The sequence below is a fragment of the Cervus canadensis genome, chromosome 23 (assembly GCF_019320065.1).
Source record: "Cervus canadensis isolate Bull #8, Minnesota chromosome 23, ASM1932006v1, whole genome shotgun sequence".
NCBI classification, from domain to species: Eukaryota; Metazoa; Chordata; class Mammalia; order Artiodactyla; family Cervidae; genus Cervus; species Cervus canadensis.
In genome coordinates, this window is record NC_057408.1 from 10641936 (window position 1) to 10663573 (window position 21638).

General features: G+C 42.6%; 1 long non-coding RNA gene across 1 annotated transcript in view; it reads left to right on the top strand.

Annotated features, from left to right (window-relative positions):
- The window catches only part of LOC122425404, an 85006-nt gene extending 66345 nt beyond the window's left edge, over window positions 1-18661 (top strand). Inside the window, exon 3 of the long non-coding RNA XR_006264836.1 lies at window positions 18562-18661. This is a non-coding gene — a long non-coding RNA (uncharacterized LOC122425404). The remainder of the gene's footprint in view (window positions 1-18561) is intronic.
- The last annotated feature ends 2977 nt before the right edge of the window (window positions 18662-21638 follow it).

The following is a 21638-nucleotide window of genomic DNA, read 5'->3' on the forward strand; positions in this document are numbered from 1 at the left end:
TCATGGCCAAAAGCCCAAAGCATAAAACAGAAACAATATTGTAACAAAGTCAATAAAGACTTTAAAAATTGTCCGCATCAGAGAATCTTAAAAAATAAAAAAGAATATATGTGGAGGAACTAGTAATGAAGAGTGACCTTTAGAGGAAATGACGCTGAGAGCAGAATCATTTCTTCCTGGAGTTGGAAAGGGTGGCAGAGTTATCAGCAAACATGAAGGATTATAATAGGAAGACTACAAGTTAATGACATAGAGGTATCCTGACTGGCTGTGCTCCGGGTTCCCTGAGGATAAGTAGGAGGAAACCTGAGCCATTTCCAGGGCAGGGGTTTAAGTAAGATACCAGGAAGAACTTCCCAAGAGCATGGTTGTTAAGGAGAAGCAGGTGGCTAAAGTTGACTGAGAACTCTCTTCCCTGGAGAGCTTTAGGAGTGGCCAAGTCGACATTCATCCAAACATAGAGTCTTCGTGGAGGCCAGGAATTGGACTGGAGCCAGGAGGCCTGAGAACCTTAGTGAAAGATTTTACACTTCTAAATTTCTGACTTAGGTCTACAGAGTCATCGTCTTTAAAGTGAAAAGCAGTTTGTGCCTAGAAAGATTTCTTCTCTCATAGATGAAGCTCCATGGATGAGCTCATGTAAGGAATGCATTTTTTTTTTTAATTTTAGCAGTTTCTATAAATGGGTTTTCTAAACCTCAAGCTGAAGTTGTTACCACGACGGGGAACATGGAGATAATTTTTCATTCTTTCATGCTATGCTGAATGTCAGCAGTGGAAGCTCCTAAAAATAATCATACCTTGTATTTATATAGCACCTTTCCCGGATGTTCTCAAACTGCTTTGCAGACATCATGTAATTAATTCCTATAAAGCATCCTGAAGACAGTGGTGTAATATCAAGTTAATATTTGTCTTCTATATAGAGGTAATGCATTTTTAACTTACACATTATATTTATTTTTTGTTCGGTGAACTCTATATCAGGCATAGGGTTTGCTGCCTGAAACCACTTTCTGGTTTCTGTTTTGCATGGGTTGGCAAGCAGGAAAGATGAAGAAAATAAGTGCAGATGAATAAAATAAGTTCAGGAAGGTAAGAGCACATGAGAAAAGAGAAATTCACACCAGGCTGCCGGAAGTTGGTGAAAGTGTCGATTATTTCTAGGGTTCATGGGAAACCATTACAGGAAGATGGGAAGAGAGAATGGAAAGGGGATTCTAACAGGCCCCAAAGCAGTCTTTTTAACTTACTCAGACCTGTAAGTGACGGAGAGCAGGCCTGGAACATGGTGGGTGATGCCCTCTGTTGACTATTGTTTCTGGGCCAAGTCTCCCCTTTCTCAGCCCTCTTCTCCCCACGGGGCCACACAACTTCCCTTTGACATGCCTTTATCTTCATCTTTCTCAGTTCATCTTTTCTGCACTTTCAGAAAAGGTTCTAACAGGAACCCACTTGCCATCAGTCATAAGTACTTTAGTGTGAACTTAGGCCAGGACGACCTCTGTCAATCATTTCGACCCTTTACGTGTGCCTGAGTGCTGAGTCACGTCAATCTTTGTGAGCCCATGGACTGTTGCCTGCCTGGCTCCTAAGTCCATGGGATTCTCCAGGCAAGAATACTGCACGGGTTGCCACGCCCTCCTACTGGAGGTCTTCCCGGCCAAGGATCAAACCCTTGTCTCTTAAGTCTCTTGCATTGGCGGGTGGGTTCTTTACTGCTAGTGCCACCTGAGAACCCGTTTGCTGTTAGCCATGGACACTGTAGTATGAACTTAAGCCAGGAGAACCTCTCCCAATCATTTTGACCCTTTACACCTCACCTCTAATTTTGCCATGCAAGGGTTAAGTGAGTGAATTTGCACCCCACCTCTTAGAATAGCACCAGACTTGTAGTAAATGTTTATGCAAGTTGTTATTAGTAGTGTTGGCAAAAACATCAGGCCTGGCTGAGCGGCGATGATAGTAGACTGGCTTCCTGCAAGCGTGGGTGCATCCTTCAAATCAGACTGCAAAGGGGTAGCCTTGGATTCCCTCAATGCATCAAACCCACCCTGGCAGCAAATACAGCAAAGGAACTGTTTCCCCGGCCCTAGCAGATGGCTGGAAAATGGACAGAGGAGGGAGGGAGGGAGGTCAGATGTGAGGTGTGTTACTGGGAGGGGGGATGGGGTGCTGTGTATGCTGATAAATTGGACAGAGAGGAAAAAGGGCAGGGAAACTCTGCGGAAGACCCCCAGGTCCCAGCTTGGAGGGGTGGGCAGTCAACTGCTGTGGAGCATGGCGTATGGGTTTGGAAAGGGAAACTGTTTACGTAGGCTCCAGCTTGTGGCTGGCCCAGCAGGCTGCCCGCAGGCTTACAGCTGAACATCACAGTCGTGGCACGCTCCGCTCGGGAGGAGCCAGCACGAGGGGATGGCCAGGGACGTTTCCGCCAGCCCAGAGGTCCTGGCGCCGCCCTTGAGTGCTTTCGCATTGGCAAGACTGGTCTGATGATTTTCCGCAGGCCAGCTCAGTCTTCCATGCTCATGGACCCAAAATTTAGCATCTGTACTGGGTCCAAAATTCCTCTCATGGACTCTGATAAGCCCTTTCAAACCAGCTGAAGACTTAGCACTGTATCCACTTTCAAGTGTGAACAAGGCCTTGAGTTGTCCAGGCCCTAAACCTGAAACGTACTGTCTGTTTTCAGAAAGTTCTTCTTCAAGCACCTAAGCTGGTCTTGGCTCACCCGGAAAAGAAGACATTCTTGAGCCAAGGCCTAAGGCTGTGGAATTCTGCCCTTGGCACTAAAGCAGAAGCCTTAAATGAGGTATTCAGAACAACCTTAGCTGCATTAATTCTGCCTTGATGGAGTCACCTTTGATTCAAGGCCATCCAAGAATGCAACGGACATGGTCCTTTCATGCATCTTAGCTGCAAGAAAGATATTTTCTTTCTGAAATTTAATCAGTTTTCTTAAACAAAAGGAAAGTCATCTCGACCCGTTTCATTTAAAAATGGAAATTTCAAAGAATTTGAAAACAGATTAGCCTATGACATGTTGGATACCAATATTAGCATCTATTTATGCTAGCATTAGTATCTATTATCAGTGTATGAAGCAAAGTTGAATGTTTAGTTTTCTTAAAAGGACAGAAAGTCTACCATTTTTTTCCCCTGAAAATGTTTGTTTTCTGGCTCAGTAATGGAAAAGAGGGGCCTGGCCTTATGTAGAATTGGTTGACAGTTAATAATTCTTCATCAGTTCTGCATCAGTTCTTTGAGGCTAAGCCTTCTTTATGGTCCAACTCGCACATCCGTACATGACTACTGGAAAAACCATAACTTTGATTAAATGGACCTTTGCCAGCCAAGGGTGATGTCTCTGCTTTTTAATACGTTGTCTAGGTTTGTCATAGCTTTTCTTCCTTGGAGAATCTTTTAATTTTGTGGCTGCAGTTACCGTCTGCAGTGATTTTGGATCCTAAGAAAATTAAATCTGCCACTGTTTCCACTTTTCTCCATCGATTTGCCATGAAGTGATGGGACTGTCTACCATGATCTTAGTTTTCTGAATGTTGAGTTTTAAGCCAGCTTTTTCACTCTCCTCTTTCACCCTCATCAAGAGGCTCTTTAGTTCCTCTTTGCTTTCTGCCATAAGGGTGGTATCATCTGCCTGTCTGAGGTTGTTGATATTTCTCCCGGCAATCTTGATTCCAGCTTGTGATGGCATTTAGTATGATGGACTCTGCATAAAAGTTTAAAAAAGCAAGGTGACAATATACAGCCTTGACATACTTCTTTCCCAGTTTTCAACCAGTTGGTTCCACCATTTGGATGCCACCATTAGGATGAGAATTACCTGAAAGCTCTGGGTGCAAGTGACAGAGATGCAATTTAAACCAGCTTGAGACAAAAAGGGAATTTATTGGCTCTACTAGGAAGTTTGAGGACTGGGTATCCCTGAGCTTTTCTGGGTTTGGGGGTGCAAACAATGCCTTTGAAGGCTCAGGCTCTCTTGCTCCCTCTCTGAAATCTTATTTCTTCCGTGTTGGATTTTGCTTAGATAGTGTTGCTCCACATTTTGTCAAGGACAGCTTCCAGCTACTTCAGGCCTCCATCACTCTTAATGCTTAGTTATTAGGCTCAGGCTGGCTTAGTAGCTGAGAGATGGGGAGGAATGATCAGATAGGGATGCAGTTTGGATGTCCAAGGGCAGGGGGAGGAGAGGGGAGGAGGAGATTTGACTCAGGAAGGCCAATCAGAGCCCTTTCCAGTGACTGATCCCAAACTTTGATTCCCTGATCTATCATTAACACCATTACCTTATCAGAATGCTCCCGTACTGTTGGAGGGAATGTAAATTGGTGTGGCCGCTCTGGAAAACAGTATGGATGTTCCTTTTAAAAATGAAAAATAAAGTTGCTATATGATCCAGCAATCTCACTCCTGGGCATATATCTGGAGAAAACTCTAATTCAAAAAGATACATGCACCCCAATGTTCACGGCAGCACTGTTTGCAACAGCCAAGACCTGGAAGTGACTCAAGTGCCTATCAACAGACGATTGGTTTAAGAAGATGTGTACACACACACACACACACACACACACACACACACACACACACACAGACAATGGACTACTACTCAGCCTGAAAGAGAATTAAACTAGAGAATACCATATTAGGCGAAATCAGACAGAAAATGACAAATATTATATAATATCACTTATACGTGGAATCTAAAAAAATAATATAAATAAATCTATTTACAAAAGAGTAGCTGACTTACAGACTTAGAAAGTAAACTTATGGTTAGCAAAGGGTAAAGAGAGGGGAGGGATAAAATAGTAGAGGATTAAAAGATGCACACTACTATACATAAAATGGATGAGTGACACGGCTTTCCTGTATAGCACAGGGACTTATATTCAATGCCTTGTAATAATCTATAATGGAAAATAATCTGAAAAAGCATATGTAACTGAATCATTTTGCTGTACACCGAAATAACACAGTATTGCAAATCAACTACACCTTGATTAAAAAACAGCATTCCGTTATCAACACTCCTAACACTCTGCTCCTCCCCCTGTGTCCCATGTCGCCATCGGACGCGGACATCCTCCTGCTCTTGTGGCATCGTCTCTACCTGTGCTGTGAGGGCAGCAGACTTGTGCTTAAGGCAGAAGAAACCATGTGGTGCAAGAAAGTGGCCAATCCCGGCGGAGGCAAGAGTTCTGTTTCCATAAGAGGCGTCAGCTGCCGGGATCCTAGAACAACAGACGTCCATGCAAGGGTAGATCCGTGCAAGGGTAGAAGCTGACCCGTGCATTAATGGATTCTCCCCAGCACCTGCCCACGAGGGCGGCAACCTGGTCTTTCTGTACTGAACGTCAGTCTTGGATCTGTATCTTCTTCACGTGCTTTGATTCTCCAGCAAAGCTTAGGTTCAGCCCCTGTGAAGTGGGCAAATCAGACAGCTTTGTCTAGAGTCATCATCCCAATACCTTGTCTCATTCCTATCTACTTTAAGAAAGTGTTTACTTATTTATTTTATTTTTGGCTGCGCTCGGTCTTCATTGCTGCACACGGGCCTCCTCTGCTGGCGGTGAGGGCTTCTCATTGCAGTGGCTTGCTGTAGGGCACGGCCTCCGTGGTGGTGGGCTTCAGCAGTTGTGCACACGGACCCAGTCGTTCTGGCACTCGGGTTTCCTTGCTCTGTGGCATGTGGGATCTTCCCAGACCAGGGATCAAATCGATGTCCCCTGGATTGCAAGGCAGATTCTTAACCCCTGGACCACCCAGGGAGGCCCCTATCTACTTTTTGATATGAACCAGGAATATGATAGTAGATGGCTGTCTTCGAACATGATCTCAGTATTTTGATGTTTTAACCTTGGAGATGGAGAAGGCAATGGCACCCCACTCCAGTCCTCTTGCCTGGAAAATCCCATGGACGGAGGAGCCTGGTAGGCTGCAGTCCATGGGGTCGCTAAGAGTCGGACATGACTGAGCGACTTCATTTTCACTTTCATGCATTGGAGAAGGAAATGGCAACCCGCTCCAGTGTTCTTGCCTGGAGAATCCCAGGGATGGGGGAGCCTGGTGGGCTGCGGTCTATGGGGTCGCACAGAGTCGGACACGACTGAAGCGACTTAGCAGCAGCAGCAGCAGCAGCAGAAGCAACCTTGGAGACAATAACAGAAGGTACCATCTCCGTTATCTAGTAAGCGTTTGCTTTTGTTTTTGTTGTTTTGCTGAGTGCCCAGACATAGAACATAAAGACTATATTTTCAAGTCTTCTTGACAGCTAGGTGTGACCATGTAGGTTTTGGTCTCTGGGGCTCGAATGGAACTTGGGTGGACACGCTCTGAGTCATGCTCTCCCTTCCTCCTATTCTGTAGGCTGGAAGGTAGACACTGTGAAGCCTCATTCTGAGTGCTTCAGTTGAGGGCAAAGTCTTAATGATGACCACACAGCAGGAAAGAAGGGACCTGGGGACCCGACTCTGTGTAGCCTTGTGACAGCTGTTGGTTCTGGCAGTCTCCCAGAGCAGAACCACCTCGTCACAAGGATGGGAGAGAGAAATAAATGGGAAAGAAAGATCATCTTTTATCTTGCTCAAGCCACTGTTATTTTGGATTCCTGTCACATGTGCTAAGCCTGTATTCTAACTAAAACAGTGAACCAAGAGCTTTTATAGAAACATTTGGATTAAGCAATCCAGAAGGTGCGGCAGTGAGAATTGGGTTAAAGTCTAAGAGAGCTTAGATTATCTTAAATAATTACTGTCTTGATGTTTGGGGGAGGAGGGGATGTAGCTTAAAAAACATAGACAGTGATAAAAAATAATTGAACAACCCGAGAGCATGGCATTTATCATGCATTATGGAAATAAGAGACTTAGGAAATTTTTGAACTAGAAGGAGTGGAAAAGTTCACTTGGTCTCATCACTTGGCCCAATCACTTCGTTTTAGAGCTGGGTGTCTCAATTTTGGCACTGTATTGACATTTTGGGCTAGATAATTTGTTGTTGCTGGGGCCTGTTCTGTGTATTGCAGTTGACTGGCAGCAACCTACCAGGCTCATCCACCGGATACCAGTAGTAAATGTCCATCTCCACCCCACCCCATGTGATCATGACTATTAAAAGCCAAAAGGCCCCTGTGGGCAAGGGGTTGTCAAATTTGCCCCTAAATGAAAGTACTGTCACAGAGATCGAGAAATTGTGACCCAGCCAACTAGAGTTAATTCCTTCTATATGCTGCTCTATTAGCACCTTTGAAACATGCAAGTCACTTATAATACTGATTTAAAACTTCAGAAAAACACTGAAAGAAAGGTACTTTAAAATAAATAAAAATGAAATAATAGTAGTAACTGGATTTTTATGAAAGTCAAGCTTCTTAGGCGTCCTCTTAATCTTCATGAAAACTCTAGGATTCCCCCATTTCAAAGTGGAGAAAACTGAACGTCATCGATTCCAAGTGAACTTATACAAAGTGATCCATCTAAGAAGCTGAAGATCTCGTGTCTGGACCTGGCTTCAAACCCACACTCTTAGTACTTTCACATAAAGGGAATAACAAGCAAAGCATTTTGCCATGTTGAATCATTTTATCAAGTCATCAAAAGTAACCTAAATATCTGGATAGATTCACATTTTCCTTAATAAACTTATGTATTTCTTTCATTCAATAAAACCAGTTATTGAATACCAACTATATGTATAATATTGAAGGATTAAAAATGAAAAGGTAAAAAAAAGTCTACATTTATTGTCATATGTATTAATTCCTTGAATGAATTCCTCGAATCCTTGCAATAATGCTAGGATATTGGTTTTATGATTATGATCATATCATAGATGGAAATGGAGGCATCAGAGGTTTAAGTAAATTGCTGAAGCTCACACAGATCTGTAAGCAAGAATCGGGTGGAGAGGGCGGTGGGAGGGGGGATTGGGATGGGAAATACATGTAACTCCATGGCTGATTCATGTCAATGTATGACAAAACCCACTTTAATATTGTAAAGTAATTAGCCTCCGACTAATAAAAATAAATGAAAAAAAAAAAAAGAACAAGGTGTTAAATCCAGGCATTTTGACTCTCTAATTGTTTCCAAGGCTGCCATAACAAAGAACCACAAACAGTGTGGCTTAAAACAAAATGAAGTTGATTGTCTCCCTGCTCTGGAGGCCAGAAGTCGGGTGTCAGCAGAGACATGTTCCCTCTGAAGCCGATAGCAGGGTCCCTCCTTACCTCTCTCTAGCTCCTGGTGGCATCTGGCAATCCTTAGCATTCCTTCACTCCCAGCTGCTTCACACTCCAGTCTCTGCCGTCTTCATCACAAAACCTCCTCCCTGTGTGTTCCTGTCTTACCGGGCTATCTTCTTGTAAGCAGACTAGCTCTATTGGATCATGCATTCATGTGTGCGGATTTTGTCAGTCGTGTCTCTTTGTGAACCCATGGACTATAGCCCACCAGGTTCCTCTGTTCTTGGGATTTTCCTGGCAAAAAGTATTGGAGTGGGATGCCATTTCCTACTCAAGGGGATTTTCCTAACCCAGGAATCGAACCTGCATCTCTTGCCTCTCCCACACTGGCAGCTGAGTTCTTTACCATTAGCACCAGCTGGGAAGCTCATATTGGATTACAGCACCACCCTATTCCTTCTGCTTTCCAGGTGGCTCAGTGGGTAAAGAACCTGCCTGCCAGTGCAGGAGACATAAGAGATGTGGGTTCAGTCCCTGGGTCAGGACGATCCCCTGGAGAAGGGGATGGCTGCCCACTCTAGTATTCTTGCTTGGAGAATCCCATAGACAGATGAGCCTGGAGGGCTACAGTTCATAGGGTTACAAAGAGTCAGACACGACTGATCAACTGAGCGCAACGCACAGCACCACCCTACTCCTCATTGAAATTGACCGTATCTGCAGTGACCCCATGGACAAGGAAGGTCACATTGCAGGTATTGGGGGTTAGGACTTCAATACAGTCTCTTTCGGGAGACACAATTCAACCCATAATGACTCTTAACCACCAAGCCATAGTGTCATCTTTTTCCTTTTAAAATATTATTTGTTTGTTTACTTAGCTGTTCTGGGTCTTAGCTGTGGCATGTGGGATCTTTAGTTGCACCATGCAAACTTTTAGTTGTGGCATGTGGGATCTAGTTCCCTGACCAGGGATTGAACCCAGGCCCCCTGCATTGGGAGCATGGAACCTTAGCCACTGGACCACTGGGAAAGTCCCATCATGGTGACTTCTTATAAGAGAGATGCAATCTTTGTCTCTGGAAGCTCACAGGAACATAGGAAATAAGGCATGTGCATGAGCAATAGCAACCATACAGACTAGAATAATCTGATCAGTGTCACAAAAGATGGTGAAAACAACATTGAGCCATGGAAATTCTGAGAAGGTGAACAGATTTAACTGAGGCTGGGGAAGGAGGTGCAATGGATAGGCCATCACCAGGAGGGGTCCCTAGACAGATGAGGGGAGGTTTAAGGACAGACAGAACTGCATACAAAAAATGCACTCAGCTGAGAAAACTCAGGGCTTATTCCTAGAATGAGATGCTACCCAACTATCCACCAAGTCTACAAACCAGGAGAGAGTGGGCCATAGAATCACAGCTTTTCAAATCAGAACTTGACCAGATCACTTAGCCTAGCCTTCTCCTTTAAGAAGATGACAGTATTGCACAGCTGGGTTGACTGAAGCCAAGAGGGGTTAAGTGGCATGCTTTTATTGGCCAGTGATGGAGAGTGGTGAACCGGGACCCAGTTTTTCTCTCTTCTCCTTGCAGCTTTCTATATTTTCTATATTATAAAAAGCTACAAAATAGATTGGAGAGGTATGGTGAGGGGCTGAATGCCAGACTGAGTCACTAAACTGAGTCACAGAGTGACAGGCTTTCCATGCAGTGACTTTGTTTCCAGAGGTTTGCTGGTGGACCAGGGGCTGAAGGAGAGATGGGACTGACGGGAAAAGGGAGGGGCTCCTGGCAGTTCAGAGTGGTGCGATCAAGGGGGCTTGAGCTGTCCCTGGGCAGTGAGAAGGAGCAGGTAGAGGAAAGAGCATCTTCAGAAATAAGAGACAGAAACTCTTGAGTGTTTGGATGAGTTTGGACAGGAGGCCAGTTTTGAGATTTGGAGTCCCGAGATAATCTAGTGCCATTGATAGAAGTGGAAGATTCAGGGGGTGATAGAGGGTGATCAACCATCCCGGTTTGCCTGGCATGGAGGGGTTTCCCGGAAGCCAGGACTTCATCACTAAGACCAAGACGTCTGCTGCTCTGCTGGCTCAGTTGTGTCCAACTCTTTGTGACTCCATGGACTGTAGCCTGCCAGGCCTCTCTGTCCATGAAATTTTCCAGATAAGAATACTGGAGTGCGTTGCCATTTCCTACTCAAGGTGATCTTCCTGACCCAGGGGTCGAACCCATGTTTCTTGCGTCTCCTGCATTGCTGGCAGATTCTTTACCATTCTGAGTCACCTGGGAATCCCAAGACCAAGACATTCCCAGTCAAAAGTTCCTACAAGAGTTGGTCACTTAAAGGAGAAACAGGTTTTGCTTTTATAAAATTAAAATAGTTCATATTTTATCTAAATGTGTTAGACTCTCAGTCATGTCCGACTCTTTGCTACTCTCATGGACTGTAGCCCACCAGGCTCCTCTGTCCATGGAATTCTCCAGGAAAGAATACTGGAGTGGGTTGCCATTTTCTTTTCCAGAGATTTATTTATCTAAATATACCAGTAAAGTAATTATTAAATTTAAATGACTACTAAAAGTTGATTTAGGGCTAGTTAACACAAGATTTAGATTTATAAAGTCTGAAAGTAGGACAATTAGCTCAACAATACCTTTCAGATCTAAAATTCTATGAATCTATGAATCCAGCCAAGATCACTAACCAGTCCTTAACTAATCATATGTACCATGTGGAAATCATATGTGCTTGTGAAGGCCACAAGGAAAGAGTTCATTTTGGAGACCAACATATTGGTAGCCTCCTGCCTTGTGTATTTCACAGTCAGAAAGTTCTGTAAAACCACAGGGTTCCCTTTGCTTGGGTATAAAAAAATGCAAGTTGTTTTTTTTTTTTTACTTGAAGTATAGTTGATTTTCAAAGTTGTGTTAGTTTCAGATGCGAAAAGGGATGCAGAATATATATGCATATATTCTTTTTCAGAATCTTTTCTATTATAGGAGATCACAAGATATTGAATATAGTATCCTGTGCTATACAGTAGGTCCTTGTTTATTTTATATACGATAATGTGTATCTGTTAATCCCAAACTCCTAAATGTAACCCTCTCCTTTCTCCTTTGGTAGGGGTAAATTTATTTCTGTCTGTGAGTCTATTTCTGTTTGGTAAATAAGTTCATTTGTATCCTTTTTGGATAATACTTTTCTCCCTTTGTTGGGGGAAGGGTCTTGATCTTAGGGTTGTTCCCATCAATTCCGCTCTGAGGATATCATTAGTGATGCTTTCACTATTTGTCTGCTAAATGACTTGAGTCACCAGCTCCCATTTCACATAGGGACCTCAAAGGTATGTTGGAAGAGCTCCTGATTTCCCAGGCTCTTCCTGAATCTTATTTTAGATAGTAAGAAGTAATTTTTCAGTGCAGTGCACGTGAAATTAAGCATGCAACTGCTATTATTAATGGGACTTATACATCTCATTTCCCCCCTACACAGTAACATATATGCATGTGGGACGCTGAGGCTGTGCTATAGTTGTTCTACCAGGATTTTATAATCTGTTATCTGTCCCTTGAGATAAATGCACAGTTCATTTTCTCATGGAAGGAAAACTGAGCCTTGGTCTCTGACCTCTCTAAGGACTTGCTCCCAAGAATCTCTTTCTGGTGGTAAGTATTTGAGTAGTATGTTTTATTTTTTATTTTTTTAAATACATCTCCTTTTCATTGGAACATGCTGAAAAATAGATATAGTCCTTTCTTTTGTGATGTTGTGAATTCAATACCGACCAAATTCTGCACATCACCTCAGCACGTGAGGCCTACATAGCCTCTGTTTATTTATAAATTGCCATGTTTTATGACAAGAAAAGCTCTTCCACATTGCTTTTGTTCAATGCCTCAGTGGTGAGGGGAGATGCCTGTTCCCTGAGAGGTTAAACAGTTTTGGTCTTTGATGCCTGAATTTTGACTAGAAAAAAATTTTTGACTTAAAAAAAAAAACAAAAACAAAACAAAACCGGGACTGGAAACTATTAGTGGCCTGGTAAATATTTCTGGTGACCTCATCTGTTCTCACCCTATCTTGGTTGGTCTAGTTTGGGGGCAGTTTGCGAGTTTAGTGGAAAATCGGGATCAGTTATAGTGGACGAGTGAAATGGGATAAACAGGAGAAGAGCGAAGAGGTGGCAGCTCGCAAGAGCAAGAAGCCAGTGAAAGTATCTGGCATAAAAGCACATCAGTGGCCAGGCATGATGGTACCACCTGTGATTTAGGAAGGAGGCTTACTTCTGTGCCGTTGAGCACTTTGTGAGTTTCTCTTGGCAAAATTATTGATTGTGGCTCAAGGCCTACAGGTGAAAGCCATTACTTAAACTATGAACTTCAGTAACTTCCAGCTTAATCATCTGGGCAGGCTTAGCTACCAGATCTTTCTGCTGGGAGCAGATCCACCGTCCAGAAGGCCAGTGTCGTTATTAACGCTGCTCACAGCGAAGTTCTTTTGTTTTGTCTTCTCCGTGTTCCAAACTGACAGTAAGTGTAACTGACATCAGCTTAGGAAATAGGAAAAAGATGTAGGACCCAAGCAGATACTTCTTTCCGATCCAGACCGGCTCTGAAATCTCTTAAGGTGCTTGGTTGCCACAATTCTCCCCCCACCTCCAAAGGAATTGTTTTTCCTATCTTCTAAGTTTCTTTTTTCTTTTTTTTCTGAAGAATTTAAACTTGGAAATATGCTCCACCACGGAGTGAAAACTACCGAACAAGTCTCTCCAGCTGCTCAGGATGGTTTTGCAGCCATTCATTTAAGTCTCTTCCAGCCTTGAAAAGCTGCCTGCTTTGGGGCTGGGTTTGCGCGCCACCCCGTTTTGTATTTTCATGGTCGCTTTTAGCAGACATGTGGATCATGGCATAGAGCTCTATACCGTGTCTCCCACATCACGCCGGTACGCTGTATGCACAAAACCCTCATCTTCCGTGGCATAAACTCCACCAGCACCTCTGCCAGAGATGAGCGGGCAAGAGCCAAAGCGAAGAGGGAACAAATCCACCTGTCACACTGCTCCTGCCACTCTCCCGCCTGTCGACAGCATCAGGGTCATTTCGAAAGCCCTTTGTACAGTAAACCATTTGTTTCTTATAAATGCATGTTTAGATGTCAGGGAAAGTGACATCTATTTTCCAAAAAAAAAAAAAAATCACGGAGTAGCATATCCCCTGTTGTCCTACCATGCAGGCAACAGCTGCGGAGAAAACAGAATATTTTAAATAAGTTAGCAAAACAGCAGCCCCCTGGGGACCCTGGCTCCGCCTTAAGTATGTTAAACAAAGCACCTTAAAAGGGCTGAGTTTTATATACATGTAAGTTGTTTAATTCCCAAGGACACTCTTCTCCCCATCGAGAATGTGTGCCTGTGTGTATTTTTTTTTTTTTCCCTTTCTCAAGAACTTTTCTTTATGGAAGGTTTGTGTGCCGGTTCAGCGGAAATTATACGGCATCTTTTCTTCAAACAGAGCTGCATTAATGTGCCAATGCCCTTTATTTAATGCACTTTAAAATTCTGACGCGCCTTTTAAAAAGTATGAGTTGTGTTGGGAAAGTCTAATCACCGTTCTGCATGAACGGAAATGTGCTATTTTTGCAAGGGGAGTGCTGGGAGTCGGGTTTGTAGCAGAAGGGTGTCTCTATAGTACAGATGTCCGAAGACACTGGTGCGTTTTGTTGCCCAAATCAACCCGCTAGAAATGTTACTTCTGCCAAAATTAGTCAGAGGAACTTCAACTCATCATCATTTGAGCAATTTGGGACTGAGCAACTCTGAAGACTGCAGGGAATATTTAGAATTCATTCTGCAGAAACTCAGCTTGGAGGGCAAACTTTCTTTTGCACTCCAGAGTGTGCATCTATTCCGCAAGATTATGCTGTGTGCCTGTAATGACTTCATACAGATTTTTTAGAAGTCTCTTGGGAGCCTATCGTTTTGGTTTGCTGATCTAATCCATTTTCCTTTCTTCTCTCTCCCCCCCGCCTCTCTCTGGCCGCCTCTCTTTGGCTCTTTCCCCATTCCAATCAGTATGTCCTTTTGAAAAATGTTTTGTGGAGGTTGAAGTTCCAAGGACATCACTTTCCCTCTTTGAATAAAATGTGCCCTCTTGTTTGAATGCAAACTGCCTGTGCCCTGACTGAAACATCAAAAAAACGGGAAATATACCCAGTGCACTCAGGCAAAATTGGTGTGTAAGTCTCTTGGAAATGTCTAGTAACAGGTGCAGTCAGATAGGCTGGCAAAGCATTCTGGTTTCATAACAATTACTAATAAGAAAATAAACGTTAGGTATGCATTATTTAAAATATTTTGTGGGTTTTTTCCTACTAAAGAAACCCCCAAACTGATCTGGTAAACAATTCTATAGCGTTCAAAACCATAATAATAATAAAAAAAGAAGCCATCCGACTCCATCTCTCCCAGCTTAAGCTCTCTTCTTTCTATTTTAGCGAAATTTGCATGTAGATGTTTGTTCCTACAGAAAGAAAATACATGCAGCTTTTTACCCAAATCTTTGAAAATCCGTGTTATCCATCATGTCGGTAGGAGATTCTTAGAACTGTGGCTTTGATGATTATACAACCATATTTATTACATGCCTTCCATATCCTCAAGGAATGTCAGTTGTCATAAACCAGTAGGCATGCATACATATTTCCCTTTTTAGTAAAAGGAAATGTTTGCCAATTATTTAGAGATTTTGGGGTTTCTATGAATAAGGGTGCTAGACAGTCTTAGGACTGGCTCAAATGCACTTTGGTAAGAAAAGCTGCTTGCTGTATTTGGAGATTTCAAAAACAAAGCATTAATTAAGAAATTCTGACTTAATTTGCCTGCATGCAGTCAGAAACATACCTACGTATGTGGCAATTTGATCATTTCACATTGTTTGCTATCTGTGCTATTTTGGGTAGAATCTGCAAAGAAAAGGAAATAATTTTCTTTCATAACCAACAGAAGAGCATACTATATACCAACATCTAGTAACTTTTTTTTGTTAGACTTTGGATTTCTGCATACTTCGTGGTGTCCAAGTTTTACAGCATCCAAAGCCAAAACATCAGGTTTTGTATAAAAGAGGGTAGCCATGTTATTGTTGTCATTGTTGTTGTTTTGGTCGCTGAGTCGTGTCCAACTCTTTGTGACTCCATGGACTATAGCCCGCCAGGCTCCTCTGTTCGTGGGCTTTCTCAGGCAAGAACACTGGAGTGGGTTGCCATTTCCTTCTCCAGGGGGGTCATGTTACAGAGATCTTTCATAAATTGAAACCAATAGAATTTAGGGGAATGTAGAGTATAAGGATTTGAAATATATCAGGAGAGTGGGGTGGGAAGGAAGAAGCAGAGGAAAGCCAAAAGCGGGGGGCAAGGAGGAAATCGATCCAGTTCAGCAAAAATGTTTAAGAGCCTTAAATTCTAAGGAATGTATTGAATTCACTGCACAGCAACGTGAAGTGTTTGCGGGAATGGAGTTCTAATTTGACACACTCTACAGGATTTCTAGGGATTAAGGTTGAGAAAACTTGAACACAACATGGGTCTAGATATTATCAATGCACTAAAATAAGAAAATGACTACAGGTGAGAAGAAACAATCAATTCTGAGCCCACTTTGAGAGGCAGAGGAGGAAGACGAGACAATGGCTTCAGTTCTTTCCATTCGTGAAAGCTCTCATTCCTCCCACATGTCCGGATGGGATTTAAATTCCGAGAAGCTCGGGCTGTGGTAAGCCAGCCACATTAAGCAGGGGACGGAGAACAAACTCCCTTTAGGCCAGTCACCTGTGAGGCTGGGTGGTAAAGCAGAAAAAAAATTACTTTCCGCTCAGAACGTGTTGGTAACTTCAAAGCATCAAGGACTAAAAGTGTTGCAGAGTCTGTGTGTGTGTGTGTGTGTGTGTGTATGGTGTGTGAAAGAGAGAGAAAAAGAGAGAGAGGAGAGAGAGACCAATGAAACGGATGAATAGGAGAGAGGAGAGAGAGAAGAAAGTTGTTATGATGAGTGAAATTGAAGAAAGAGTTCCCTTAGGAACATCCATATATTCACATATTAAGGAACATATGTAAAACTATATAAATGGAACCTAAGTATTTCTAGCTGTGTAATTAAACCCACACACACACTACTCTGTATACCTGTGTATGTGTGCTTGTGACTGCGTTTTATTGTTATCGTTTTTTGGTAAGGAAAAGGAAATCAGCGTTGTTTCACCAGTGATATCATCGAATGTGCAGCCCCTGGCCCCAAGCCTCCTGACTCCACCAATTAGCCTTGTTTAGCTTTTCATTACCCCCATTGCTTGACCTGCTTCCATGCATAATAGGGTTAATCGTAATGAGATGAAATCTTCTGGTTCTGTTCATTGCTTATACAGTATGTCCTCCAGACTTCCTTCTGACGTGAGGGCGTCAGGGAATGCTGCTCATCTGCTCCACTGTGCTCCCTCTGCTGGCTTCTCCGAGGGGACGGGAAGATCACTGGCTCACACGGAAACAAGGACTGTTTGGGAAGGTGCACATACACACCCCCCCACACACCCCTAGAAAAACAGTACCAGTGAAGTGAGAGTTAGTTCTGTACCCTTTCGACCACAGAAGCGCCATCCGCATAACATTTTCTACCCAGAGTGCCATGATCCCCGGGGTATAAAAGCCTGGGGTAGGGGTGGGGGCCAGGGGGCTGGAGGAGGAGATGCCAGCTATGTTAGAGCCGAGGCTTGGTTAGAAGCATACAAGTCCCACCTCGTGAGTTTATTTCATCTCCTCTGCTTGCTGCTATCTGCTAGTTCCTAAAGGGGAGGCGGAAGGGGGCGGTGCTTTATCCTGTGAGTGTCCCCCAGCATGAGCGCAATTTGGTACAAATAAATTGGTCACATTTCTTTCCACATGTGGAACTGGGCCTGAGACTGGGTCATGGAATTAGTTAAAAGATGTGTCTGCTTCTTAGAATCGCTTGATTCACGGGAATATATGGTTATTTATTCAAAATGCATCAAGTGAAAACTGCTGAGTTGATTTTTCAAAATGAGTTAGAAAATTTAATAGAAAAAATTTAGGGAGAATTTTGAAAATGTATAATATATAAATTTTTATTTAAAAACACATTCCATTTAGTAATAAAATTGGTTCAACAGCTACTTAAACTTCTAAGTATATTTTAGCTACAAATCTAGACATTAGGAAAAATCAGGCAACTATGAAAGGTTTCCATAAATGGATGGATTACGTTAACCTAACATAAAGTGTGTCTTTGTCTTGAAGTCAGGAAAAACTGCCTTTTTCTCTGAGGTACACAAAATAAGTTTTCGCCCTTTGTGGAAAGATTAACAGAGTTAAGTCTTAGCTTCAGACTTGGAGCCATTAGGAGATTTTAAAAAAGAAGAAGAAGAAAAGGAAGGAAGGAAAGAAAAGCATGGAATAGAAGCGCCCTGTCTAATGTATAAATCAGTCTAAATTTTTAATGAAGTTTCCTAATATACTTGATCATATGGCATACAATTTAAATATACACCTCCTTACTCAAGGAGTTTCTTAGGGGAAAAAAAAACACACAACCAAAAAAGATAAAGCGAATAAAAGAAATGAGTCTATAAAAATCTGAATAAATAGGAATTTATACTTTATTTAATGCCAATCTGCTCCAAATTTTATGTTTGTTATGTGTACTCGCGTACATGTCTGGCATCGGCATTTAATGAATTGTTTTGGTATCGAAATATACTCTCTTGCCATTCAAATTCATGCAGACTCTACTTGTCCTTCAAAAAGGAAAACATCCTGTTTTGGTTAATGGGCTTAAAAAAAACAACAACAAAAGTAAATTGTGATAGCAATTAGGTTTCTCAGTGAGCATGCTCAGTGGGTCTCTCCTGGTTGCTAGGCAACCAGCTGAAGGTGTGTGGCAAGAGAGGACCCCAAATGTAAAAGCATAAGCACCTTTGGCATAGGTTTCACCTAGTCTAGAAGCCCAAGCTCATTTATCTAATTAATGGTGGGATATCCTTGGGTCACTTTGATGGCTTCCCTTTTCGCATTTTTGGGGATAGGATTGAGGGTCAGGAAGGGATAGAGTGGAGGATCCAGCGGAATGGGCTCAAGAACCATAGTGAACGTTTCCCGAAAAAGCCCTGTGCTTGACTTGGGTTGCAGGTTTGGAGTGTGCGTGTGTGACAATTTATTTTCCATCTCGAGGGTCGCAGTTAGCTCTAAACCCCTTGGGCTGCCTGGTTGGTACCTCCCAGGCACAATTTGAATCCCGCCTCGCATCAGCCTAACCCTGTCCTTTGGACCTTTATGTCTTTCAGATAGAGCCACTTTCACATCCTCGAGTCACAGAGCAGAAAGCTCCCAGTTAAACCACAGCGTTCCATTAAACGTTGCCACCCGTATTCAAAAGCCCATTTGTATACCCGAAGAAGCACTTACAGCAGTTCAGAGACCGTTGCCGTGAAGTAAAAATGAATCAACTTTTAGAAACCACACAGAACGCTCCGTCTTTGGTAAGTACAGCCCTGTCTCCATCAGCACCTCTTAAGTAGCAACCCGACCAAACACCTGGTTCGGTCCACAGTGACAGTTCACTGTCTCTCCGGTGGTAACAATTTAGAGGCATGATGCTAAACAAGATATATACATGATGTCAAATATTGGCTGCACACATCTAAGCCAATCACTTCTAAATAAATTAACCATGGCACTGCCTAATACGATCCACCTGCTTTCTTCCCTCCGTTGTTCCAGACCCTACCTGAACCCCCCTTTGATTAAATGTCAAAAGCTTGCCTTGTGCCTACAGATTTCACTGAAGGCGGATAACAGAAAGGTTCCTCCTGTGACTCCATAAAACTGAAATAAATTCCACTGGCATCTTGTAAATTTTTATTTTCTAGAATGACTGCAGGCCCCATCTGCGGCCCAGCTGTTATTAGAACGGAAAGCGTTGGCCCTTCTGCATTACAAAACAGCATAGAACAGTAATTGCCAGTGGAAGAGATTAAGTGTAGACACTAAAAATGTTTACTCGCAATGAATATGCATAACGATGGGTAGGAAACAGCACTGGAAGATTAAAAAGAGAGAAGGGTTTGTTTACAAGGCTGGGAAAAAAAAAGAGAGTGGAATGTCATTTGGCCCCGAGCCTGAAATAGGAACGAAAAACCTTTGGGCAAGGCATTAGGGAGAAAAACAGATGGTTTGTGAACCTTTTATTAGATAGAAAAATCATTAATCAAGCCCAGGCTGGAAATGGCAGGGTTTTTGGTAGTTCATATTTTAGTTTATTTTTTCTTAAAGTGACAGTATACTTTTTTTTTTTTTTTTTGTCTTTTTGGGACAGTCATCTATGGATCTTATGTCACTAGGCACTGCTTTTGTACAACATTCCACATTAAAGCCAACTTCATGTTAGGTTAGTGTGAGCCCTGATTTGTTATATGGAGAAAATTCCTCCAAAGGGTTTCACATTTCAGCACCTGTTTTGCCTGTATAGCAATTAAAAAAAAATTACAGCATGAATATTTTTTTTTCATTCATGTTCCATTCCTTTGGTTTCTGAAACTTGGGAAGAAAATAGAGAAGGGGAAACTTTTGCATGTAAGGCCTTGCTGACTAGGTTGATTTATAGCAGTTTATGCAAAATACGTAATAACAATAACAATAATTACAAATTGATTCATCTCCTGAGAGGGAGTTCACACCATTTCATTGGAAAAAGTCATCAAGAGAGTGGAAGGGTCCCCTTTGAAACTGTACTCGCCATAAAATTAATCTGTGCCCTTTGTGCTGGAAGAGGCTGCATTTTACTGTTTTTTTAAATAATGGTAGTGAAAATCTCGGGGAAGGACATGTCATTGAGAGTACAAAATCCTGGAATTAATGGTACAGAGTCCATCATCTGCTACTAGCCAGTCACAAACTCTTAAGAAGTACCCTATGGTGGAGAATTATTGTTTAAATGAAATACATGTAACAGTCAAATACTCTCATTAACATACACTGTGTGTATTTATATATACAACTATATACACAGACACTTGGGTGTGTATTATATGTTCAAGATTTGGAATGTGATTGCTGTATAAACTTCTGGAGTGGGATGGCAGGGTAGGGCAATATCAGAATAAGGATGCCTATAGCCAGACCCAGAATAAATCTTCATATCACAGTCCTGGAGTTATGCCATGGTCTACCATGTACTTGGAGCTAGTAGTGCATTTCTATTTGGTTGGCCAAAAAGCTCGTTCAGATTTTTCCATGCCATCTTATGGTAAAACCCAAACAAACTTTTTGGCCCATCCTACTTTGGGAAGCTCCTTTTCTCCCCCCTCCCCGCCCCGAATGTTTACTTATTTAGCTGTGCTGGGTCTTAGCTGTGCCAAGTGAAATCTAGTTTCCCTGATCAGGAATGGAACCTGGGCCCTCTGCATTGGTAGCATAGTCTTAGCCACTACACCTCCAGTGGACTCCCTGGAAAGCTACTCTTCAGCTTATGAAATGTGCTTGTTCCTGTTTTGTGTATTTCCTACTGAATAGGGGCTTGGATTCATCTGGATTGTTACTCTTAGACCTAAGTATCCTTAGGTCTGAGAAGTCCATGAATGTGCAGTGGGACAATTTCTTTTTAAGGAATGAGAAGGTACTTCAAAAGTATCTCATTCATGGTTTCACTCTCCTAGTAGAAAGCAGTTTCAACAACTTTATTCACTAGTAAATATCAGCAACTCATAGGGCAATCATTCTTTGGCAAAGCATGCTCATAGATAAGCCACTGGTTTCCTTCCCTTATTTCCCATGAGATGAATTTTGGAAGTCAAGGCCAAAGAACAGCTGCTACATCATCTAAATTGTCCTCTGGTCCGCACCTATCTTCAGTATTAAGGAAATGAGACCCGGTGAAATGTCACATGAAAACAAGGAGAAGAAGAGATTCTCAGACTGCGGGTCTCTGTTGTGACGTCATTACTGTGCGCCTGCTCCGATCATCCTCCTGACCATCTGAGCTGCGTTTCTTCCCTTTCCTTTGCCACCCGTTTCCTTCACGGACCTGCTTACCTTCGTCATTGTCAATAAAGAGCGCCAATGAGAAGCGAGCTCAGCAGTGCCCTTCTGCACAGATTCTCAATCAGCGCCAATCTACCACCTCAGTGTCCTGGGTTGACATTACAGAAACAGAAGTTCAAAGACATGGCTGATATCCTCCTTTTAAAAACACTTCAACGATGCAGTCAGCGATTTCTGTTTTCTGACATTCTTTTTCAAAAGAGATGCTTAAAGCAAAAAAGGTTTCCTGCCACGAAAATGACATTAATATTTCGTAAATCAAGAACGAAGATAATGTTTTGGCTGCTGCAGAGACGTTTACCTTATGTCGTTTATCTAAATG